This window comes from Pholcus phalangioides, unplaced genomic scaffold, assembly GCF_987345545.1.
Source record: "Pholcus phalangioides strain wild (caught in Gottingen) unplaced genomic scaffold, Ppha-v1.0 ptg000015l_1, whole genome shotgun sequence".
In the NCBI taxonomy this organism is placed as follows: Eukaryota; Metazoa; Arthropoda; class Arachnida; order Araneae; family Pholcidae; genus Pholcus; species Pholcus phalangioides.
The window spans coordinates 46,579,444-46,590,141 of record NW_028301608.1 but is presented as its reverse complement, the minus strand read 5'-3'; positions in this window follow the sequence as shown (position 1 = coordinate 46,590,141).

Sequence of the window (10,698 nt, the reverse complement as noted above, 5' to 3'; positions counted from 1 at the left end):
GCATTTTCGAAAAGTTTTAAAGCGTAGTATTCCGATTTCAGAGGCTATTCAATGTCCCAGAATATCTTTGGAATGATTTCTGGTGATCAATTGCGGTAACAGTTGCAACTAATCGCGTTGAACGCCATTCAATCTTTGAAAGAGATTTTATTTGAATTTAATTACATTTTTGCATTTAAGCAAAAAAAATATATATATATTGGTAAATAAAAATAAGTAATGGCAAATAAATGGTGTTTGAGTGCAATTTCATTTTATTCTTCAACCATTTCAAAACTGTTTCGAACAGTTTTCTTAATGTTTTGATAAATGACGTTATTTTTAAATGACACTGGATTGTGAGAAGTTGAAAAAAAAATTCCCTTTCAATTTACATAATACGTTAGAGACATATTTTTCGTAATAAAATAGATTTTTAAATAAGATATATTTTTTACGTATTTCAGAAAGTGGTAAAAAAGGACCACAATAAGAAATATTCTTTCTTAAATTCCGGGATTACACTACAAAAGTTTTACGAAAGTTCATTTATAAAACTTGGAAAATGCAATCGCTAAGCGCATCGGTCACGTTTACTCGAATATTACCAATACCCTTATTGGTTGAATTTGTTTTTTGTTTTATAAATGAACGCTTTTCTAGAACTTTTATAATCCCGGCCTTAGGATGGTATAAAACTATGAAAGTTTTATGTAATGTAGAGGCCTTTTGGACTGATATTACACTAAGAGTTTCATAAAAATTTCTTGTATAAAATTTGACAAATGCAACCAATAAGCGTATCGGTTACATTTGGGCGAATGTAACAAATAGGCTTATTGGTCGGTTTTCTCTCGGGTTTCATTTTATTCGCACTTCGCTGATTCTAGAAGCATATTTTCAATTAGAAAAAAAAGTATCCAAATAACGTGTAGGTTTCAGTTAGGGCATTCACATTGCACTGTGTTGTATAGTTATTAAAATGCAATAATTAACTTTTCATGCCGTTAGTTTATATATCGGACAATGCTTTCTCGTTTTTGCTGTATCGACAACTTTTTCTAAGATTTTTGAATATTCAACGAATATTCTACTTAGAAACGTGGAATTTTTTGTCGGTTTCAGAAAAGACAGGGGAGCAACCTTCCTATCGGGTTGATAAATAAGAAGTTAATTTTCATATTTATATAACCATATAACCCCTTGCAACATGAATGCCGTATCTGGGTTCTACAAGTTATTTGAGTACCTTTTCTAACTGCAAGTACGCCTTTTGGATCAACGGATTGTCTGTAATATGCGGCAAGGGGAATTAAGGAAACATCCTGTCTATAATACTAATATTAGTATATAAATTGTTAAACAATTCATATACTTGAAAAGAAACGTTATTTAATGCGGTGCTAAACGTCGTTAACAACATCTGCAACGAACACTGAATTGCATTGGAGGAAAAAAATAGAGGTTGTTTTGGAAATTCGTTTTGAAGTACGGATGAGCAAAATATATAATAGTAATGATAATAATACAGAAGAGCTCGAAAAACCGAAAGGAATTGAATGAGGTCACGTACCAATGTTGGACGCACCCTCGAATAAAAACGAGCTCAGAATTTTTGGAAATTTTTTGTTCTCAACAAAAACTGTTATGGACACTACTGAAAAAATACATCTCGCTCTCTCCGTCTGTAAATTTTCCTTATTATTTATATGGTATATTTCGTCTTCACCTTACTCACAATATTCTAATTTTTCTAATCTACATTAATGATTTATGCCGTTTAACATTGCATGGCAAGATTGTGTCTTTTGCGGATGATACTATTTTGTATGTCAAAGATAAAAATATTTCCCATTTGATTACTAAAGTTGAAGATGTCCTTAAACAGATTAACATGTGGCTAACAAAAAACAAATTGCTCCCATTGAAAAAACCAAATTCATGTGTGTAAAAACTAGAGATATAAAATCTGAAACCCCAATATATCAATAAAATTATACAACTTGCGAATATTCTGTCCCAAAGTTGTTTGCTTTGGGGCAGTTTTGCTTTCTTGCAAGTATATAGAAAGAGTAAGAGAATATACATATTTAGGCGTTATTATACAAGACGATTTGAAATGGAATAGTCGCACAAATAATGTTCGTAGTAAAATTAGGAAACACATAGCAGTATTATATAGATTTGGCCCAACCTTTCGGGATAAATGATTTATATCCCTTAAGGGACAGAGCCTGGGTCACGGCTGGCCAAGTATCATATAGATTGAGAAACATCATATGTCGGAAGCTCCTTAAAACAGTCTTCCACGCATGGAACCAACTTACGCAATAACGGTATAGGGAGGTGCTTATCACGACAATATCAAAAATTTAAATAACATTTGCAATCGCATAAAACACGCAATATTTAACATTTAATAATTGAAACCTACTTAATTCAGATGTTTTAACACTTGAACTGAGAGAGACAAGTCTATGTGTATAAATTAACAATTTTCATGGTACAGAATCATAAAGTTTTTCTTATAAATAACAACGATAGAACTTCAAATAGGTACAGTTTTTTTTATTCAACACTAAATAAACATAAATACATTATACAAAAAGTATGAATTACATGGGACCAGCCACATTTGTAACAAATTCGGAAAGGAATTGTCCGAAGTAATATTTAATAAACATCTCAAGGAAGAAATTTTTAAATTTGCAAATTACATCTCAAATTTCATAACATTCATTGAAAGTATAAAATAAGAGCTCAAGACAAGCTTTGAATGGAACTAAAAAATAATAATAAATAAGAAGAAAAAACCTGAAATGTATTTAGTCTTACACAATATATAATTACTGTTGCTTTTTGATTATAGAAAAATTTATTAAGCTCTGGGACGGACCGAATGGGTCCCTAAGAGCGCATGTTTTGCTCTATTGTCTTACTTTTTATATTATTTGCATTTGTATGTGTTATTTTGCAATTAAAAATATCTTGGTAGAAAGTTTTGCTTAAAAGTTTTTTTTTTTCCAAATTTCATTTCAGTTTTTAAGAACCTTCAGTAGTCTTAGTTGATAAATTCAATGCCGAGCCCGAATGCTTCAAAAACTCGTATTAAACTCGCAAGAAACGAGCCCATTTTATTAGCGTGAGTCTCGAATAAAGTTTTTATTTTATAACTAGCTATAATTAATTATGCCTGATATTTCTTCCGCCTTCTTTCGACTCTTTGTAAGAACGGCTCACAATAGAGAGAGAGAGAGAGAGCACCATTTATAGTGTTATGAAAATAGCGTACAGCTTTTATGCGCGCATTTATTCATTTTATTTTTGTTCTCTGTTCAGCAAATGGAGGAAGCTACCTTTTCTAATGAAAAGTAAAAGTTTTAGGTATTGTGATCATTGTAACATAATTTCCATTTTTGAAGTTTGATTTATTCGAGAATATTTATCCTTCATGAGTTTTAGTTATACAAACTATGCTAACGTCGTAAAATGGCAATTGAAGTAACTGTGTTCCTCGGATATTATGTACTACTTTAACGCACGTAAACTCCTGTTCGTTTACCACCATACGGCAATTTCCAATCAGTGGAGTTGGGTGGGAAATGAAGGCAGCGTCCCTAAGCTTGGTAGGTAAAGCTCTTGCTTCTGATATGTGCTTGCCCGCCGGATTCGAATCCGTGGACTTTGACGGTAATCTTCGTAGTGGAAGATGAGCATCTTACCACTGCACCACTCGGGCAAGGGTACTGTGTACTGAAATCGTTGACATCCGATTAAGCGATGCCAACTCTGTATTGATAAATGTTTGTCACACCAATTTTCTCCGTACTTCTTAATAGAGCCAATTTTGTCAGAGTTTGAACCATGAGAGCCTTAAAGTTAATTAATGCCAATCTTGTATTAAGCTGATTGCAGATGTGATTAAAATATTGAAACAGTAAGTGATATAATTTTTAATTTTGTGAATAATAACGGGTTTCAGCATAAGTTAAGGTGATTGATGTTTCATTGCTTTACGCCTTAAAAAAATTATTTCCATGTCTTTGATTGAGATCGAGGGCAGATCAAGAACCACAGTTTCGAGTTTATTCTGAAAATATAGAACACTCTCCACTATAACACGGTACATGCATTTCTTTGACAACATAAATACGTTAGGGCCACTCATTCTCACAACACGTTTCTTGTAAGCACCAATTAGTTAGAAATTCCCCAAAGAGTATATGTACAGTTTAATAGTATTTTTATGGGCATCTTTTTCTCAGCCACCTCGTTGGGCATTTTGCCTGTTGTGGCGTTGTATTTGTATAACTGTTGATCTGAAAGGATGCCCCGCTTCCCTTTTCACAGAAATTTAATTTTTACACGAACATAAATACACATGCTGTACTGTACCGCATCAACACGCACAATAACACAATACACACACAAACACATAATACAAATATACGTTTATTCACCCAAAGTTTATTTGAAAATAGGAAATTTTGCTTTTCTATTTTTTTTTTAGAAAATTTGCTTGCACTAATCCCCTTAAAATCCAATTATTATATACAAATTTTATGATTTAAAATTTCTTTAATGATTAGATTTCATTTTAATTCTTTAAAGTGATTATTAAAACTATCAGAAACACAGCCATAAAACAATATTATTGCGTTGCTGGCAATATCAACTTTTTATTTTTTTGCGTTTTAAGTAAATAGGTATTGATTTATTCGGGGAAAACCATATCTCGTCGAATGATCCTACAAGAAAATTTTAATCTGTCGAACATGAGTGCTCTGATAACTCAGAAAAATAATAATATTTAATCTATTCGCGCTCTCACATAGAGCAGATAGACCATCAATATGATACTTACATAACATGTAAGCTCAAGTATTAACCTTCTTCACTTTAAGATAACAGAGACAAATGGCAGCACGAGCAGAATACAAAACAAGCTCAACTCAAGTTAGAGCGACAAATACACGAAGAGCACATATTCCTGCATGTACCGATTCGTTAAAAATTACGCACAGGAATATGCGCAAGATGTGCAGGTTAACTCTTTAAGGGTCGTACTCACCGACATGGTTTAAACTGTAGTCACAATTTTTGGATAAGAGGTCAACATAGATTGGTTAAAAATCTGAATTCAACCAATCCGTGTCGATCTCTTATCAAAAAATTGTGACTATAGTTTAAACCATGTCGGTGAATACCGCCCTAAGTGGTTTTTAAAATTTTCCTGATCCACATTATACCTGCCACATTTGAAATTGTGAAATCTTCCTTCACAAATTGTCACCTGCTTTCAAGAAGAATTTTTTTTCCGATTGCGAACTGATAACTACTTTCCCTCCAACAAGAAAATTTACTCCTCTCATCGTTTTTATTTCCCTCACTATGATACAAAAACACCTGCCATGACCGTGTGTGTGGTTTTTTGGGAAGATAAATACTTTTTTGTGGGAAAAAAATATTTTTGTATTATTTATACCGAGCGCATATTTCTTCACAGGCTGAAAAAAAAGGGTAAAAAACACAGTCTATTTTTCCCGCTCCTTCTCTCATCTAACCTCGAACAAGAGCTGACTCCGCCCACTGGCAGTTTATTGATTGGAAGGGGGAATGGAAAACATGTTTGACAGTAAAAACAACTTCAACGCGTTCGTTTTCAGAAGACGAGATATTTCAGGGCAGCTGAAAGGATTGAGATGTAGTAGCAATATATTTGCTCAAATTTTTAGTAAAGTTGCATTTCGTTTGTGTTCATAATTTCTAGAAATGTCCAATAAAAAAAAGAAGGGAGAAGAAAAAAAAAGACATAACAATAGTAAAATAAATTAAGAATGTCCAAAAGATGTCATTTAAAAAATGACAAAAAAGATTTTCTCGTCAATAATTTGTGTTTACGTTTATTAATCAGCGAAATACAACCATATGTGTTAATGTAAGTTATAAAAGAAAATAACTCTCCTTACGTGAAAGACGTATTCGGGTGAGCACCGTACAAGTTTATGCTTCCCTCAGAAATACATCATAAAATACCCATTTGGTATAGAGCATGATATTCTTCATGGGCATCGATCACAGTAATGCATTCGGTGTATATATATATAATGCTGTAAAAATTTATTTATTTATTTCTTTTAAATTGGCTTCACTTTCTCTGTTTTTTAGTAGCGATATTCACATACATCATATGCTCTTCTATATATACACTGCGCTGTGCTAGAGAATGGAACGAGGGAGGGAGGGGAAGAAAAAAAAGAGCATAAAAACCCGGAAAAAAGTTATTGATTATTTTCCTTCCGGAAGGTATATCCGGTCCGGAAATAGCTGCCGTTCATTACACTATCCTTTTTTCCTCTTCCTCAGCTTCTCCAACAGGTGACTTATACTCACAAGGTAGATTTTTTTATCTTCTCGGACGTAGAAAGAACACCACGAGGGTAAATTCTTCGGGGATTTACCAGACGGGGGGGGATTATGGTTTTAGGATCTCGATTCTCTCCCGAATTCTTGCTTTGAAACTGTCAATTTGTAGGATTTTCGAAGAAGGAACATCCGATGTATAATAGTTGAAAACACTCCATCTATCATTTTTTTTTTTACTCGAGTGTGGGGAAGTGAAGTTCAACTGTGAGTAGGGGCATCATTATTTTCTCTACTTTGCGGTCCACTTTTCAGACGTTGATTCTGATGCGGGGTATTCTCAGAGGGTCTACGTGTAGTTTTGAGATTCGGGGTTTCTTTTTCCTTCTGAAAGTATTCGAAAGAGAGTTTTATTCACTTAGGAAACAAAAGGGGGTTTTATTTATCCTAATATTCATAATTTCATCAGATAAAGTTGTCACGAATCGACGTTTTTTTTTAATAAAGATTTATTTTGAGGAAATAATATAAGAATATTTAAGCATTTTATTTTATTTTTTTTTATCCAAATGAAAAGTTCCTCCCTCCCTAGTAAGTGCGTTGCACTTGTTTTCGTTAAGGTTCCTACATACGTAATTGCAAGCTTGACAATATGCATGTGCAACATTTTTGAACAAGCATGCTTGAGCGTCTTTATGAGAATTTTGTGCAAATACAAATACAAATACAAATACAACGCCACAACAGGCAAAATGCCCAACGAGGTGGCTGATAAAAAGATGCCCATAAAAATATGGATGTCATATGTTTCAAAAAAACAGCAACCCCATTAAAAATGCAATTAACACAAATTATAAACAACTAGCTATAATACCCGGCGCTGCCCGGGTTTTCTTCAATTAGGCTTTTTGGATCATGATATCTCCCTCTTGCTTTGAGGGACATGCTAACCGCGTCTAAGTTAACCAATATGGTGACTTCCACCGCGACTCATAAAAGAAACAAATCTAGATTTAAAGAAACATAGAAATGAATATATATTTTTTCGTTTGTTAAGGGCGCCAAGTATTTCGATCCCCCCCCCCCACTTTTGAACTTCAAGTTATCCATCTCTGCCTATTTCAGCTTCCAAAAATGCTTAATTAAGGCTGTGGAATTTCTTCGATGTACTTTACGTACCCATAATTCATTTTAAAACAACGTAAACTATTTGAGTTTATGCAGTTGCATGTTAAAAGACAATACAGACACATTTTCATTTTCGAGCTTGAGAAGAAAGAAATAAAAAAGTGAAATCAATGTTATTTTGTATGAATATCCAACTCAAAAGTGTAGTGCCGTTCAATTAGTTCATATTTAAATGTCTTTTCACGGGCTCATAACTAATTTTAAAATATCCTAACCCACATGAATTTATGCAAATAAATATCAAAAGAGACAATATAGAGACATTAATTTTCATACTTGAGAAGATATAAATGAAATCAATGATATTGCTCGAATATCCAACTCAAAAGTATAGGTTTGGCTAATTACTTCGTATTTAATCTCCTGGGCTTCGTATATCTCTAAGCGAACTGAATATTTCAAAAATCGAAATTCAATACAATTTTTAAAATTATTGATGGGGCGGAAAATCCCACTAATTTCCGCATTTCTACAGTAAAATCGACAATTTTAGCACTGATTTCTATGAGGATCACCCTTTTCCTGACTCTCAAAGCGATGCTGATGATGATTATGACGTCTATTCAAAAAGCCTCATTACTGAGAGTATATTGAAAATGTGGCAAACCATTATAAAGGCATAAACTATCATACATATACTAACAGGATTAAAGAAGTGACAAACCGTTGTAAAGGCATACACACGTCTGAAACGCATTGCTAGGGAACCACGGTAACCAAAGTAAACGTTCGGAAAGTGATTGTTGAGGCCCAAAAACCATTGTTGCCGGACAGTTTTTTGCCCATTTGGGGCATTTGCCCTGGTCTGACGAAATTTTAAAGTAGCCTATCGTTCAAGTCGGGCCCCATTTGGTATATATGCAAAATTTGGCGACGATCGATCTAAAATTGTAGATTTGTATAGAGAACATACACACACACACACACAGACACACAGAAAATCAATTTTATATATATAGATATATACACATGATAAAATATTATACAATGCCCATAAAGAATACTTATGGTTGTCTTATTCTAAGAATGGATAGCTTCTCGATTTACCCCAACATGTTTATCGTATTTCTTTTTAAACGTGTCAATTGTGTTACAATTTACTACCTCCGGGGGTAAGCTATTCCATTTATTAACAACCCTATTAGAGAAAAATTCCCTGCGACACCATAACCTTGCATTGTCCCTCACCAATCGATACTGGTGTCCCCTTGTAAAAGCGGTTGATTGGCGGTGTACTAAAAGTTCATGGTCCATCCTATCCATCCCATTGAAAATTTTGAACACTTCGATCATATCTCCTCGACACCTGCATTCATCCAATGTAAACATATTCAAAAAATGAAGTCTCTCTTTATGCTTCCCTCAGAAATACATCATAAAATACCCATTTGGTATAGAGCATGATATTCTTCATGGGCATCGATCACAGTAATGCATTCGGTGTATATATATATAATGCTGTAAAAATTTATTTATTTATTTCTTTTAAATTGGCTTCACTTTCTCTGTTTTTTAGTAGCGATATTCACATACATCATATGCTCTTCTATATATACACTGCGCTGTGCTAGAGAATGGAACGAGGGAGGGAGGGGAAGAAAAAAAAGAGCATAAAAACCCGGAAAAAAGTTATTGATTATTTTCCTTCCGGAAGGTATATCCGGTCCGGAAATAGCTGCCGTTCATTACACTATCCTTTTTTCCTCTTCCTCAGCTTCTCCAACATGTGACTTATACTCACAAGGTAGATTTTTTTATCTTCTCGGACGTAGAAAGAACACCACGAGGGTAAATTCTTCGGGGATTTACCAGACGGGGGGGGATTATGGTTTTAGGATCTCGATTCTCTCCCGAATTCTTGCTTTGAAACTGTCAATTTGTAGGATTTTCGAAGAAGGAACATCCGATGTATAATAGTTGAAAACACTCCATCTATCATTTTTTTTTTTTACTCGAGTGTGGGGAAGTGAAGTTCAACTGTGAGTAGGGGCATCATTATTTTCTCTACTTTGCGGTCCACTTTTCAGACGTTGATTCTGATGCGGGGTATTCTCAGAGGGTCTACGTGTAGTTTTGAGATTCGGGGTTTCTTTTTCCTTCTGAAAGTATTCGAAAGAGAGTTTTATTCACTTAGGAAACAAAAGGGGGTTTTATTTATCCTAATATTCATAATTTCATCAGATAAAGTTGTCACGAATCGACGTTTTTTTTTAATAAAGATTTATTTTGAGGAAATAATATAAGAATATTTAAGCATTTTATTTTATTTTTTTTTATCCAAATGAAAAGTTCCTCCCTCCCTAGTAAGTGCGTTGCACTTGTTTTCGTTAAGGTTCCTACATACGTAATTGCAAGCTTGACAATATGCATGTGCAACATTTTTGAACAAGCATGCTTGAGCGTCTTTATGAGAATTTTGTGCAAATACAAATACAAATACAAATACAAATACAACGCCACAACAGGCAAAATGCCCAACGAGGTGGCTGATAAAAAGATGCCCATAAAAATATGGATGTCATATGTTTCAAAAAAACAGCAACCCCATTAAAAATGCAATTAACACAAATTATAAACAACTAGCTATAATACCCGGCGCTGCCCGGGTTTTCTTCAATTAGGCTTTTTGGATCATGATATCTCCCTCTTGCTTTGAGGGACATGCTAACCGCGTCTAAGTTAACCAATATGGTGACTTCCACCGCGACTCATAAAAGAAACAAATCTAGATTTAAAGAAACATAGAAATGAATATATATTTTTTCGTTTGTTAAGGGCGCCAAGTATTTCGATCCCCCCCCCCACTTTTGAACTTCAAGTTATCCATCTCTGCCTATTTCAGCTTCCAAAAATGCTTAATTAAGGCTGTGGAATTTCTTCGATGTACTTTACGTACCCATAATTCATTTTAAAACAACGTAAACTATTTGAGTTTATGCAGTTGCATGTTAAAAGACAATACAGACACATTTTCATTTTCGAGCTTGAGAAGAAAGAAATAAAAAAGTGAAATCAATGTTATTTTGTATGAATATCCAACTCAAAAGTGTAGTGCCGTTCAATTAGTTCATATTTAAATGTCTTTTCACGGGCTCATAACTAATTTTAAAATATCCTAACCCACATGAATTTATGCAAATAAATATCAAAAGAGACAATATAGAGACA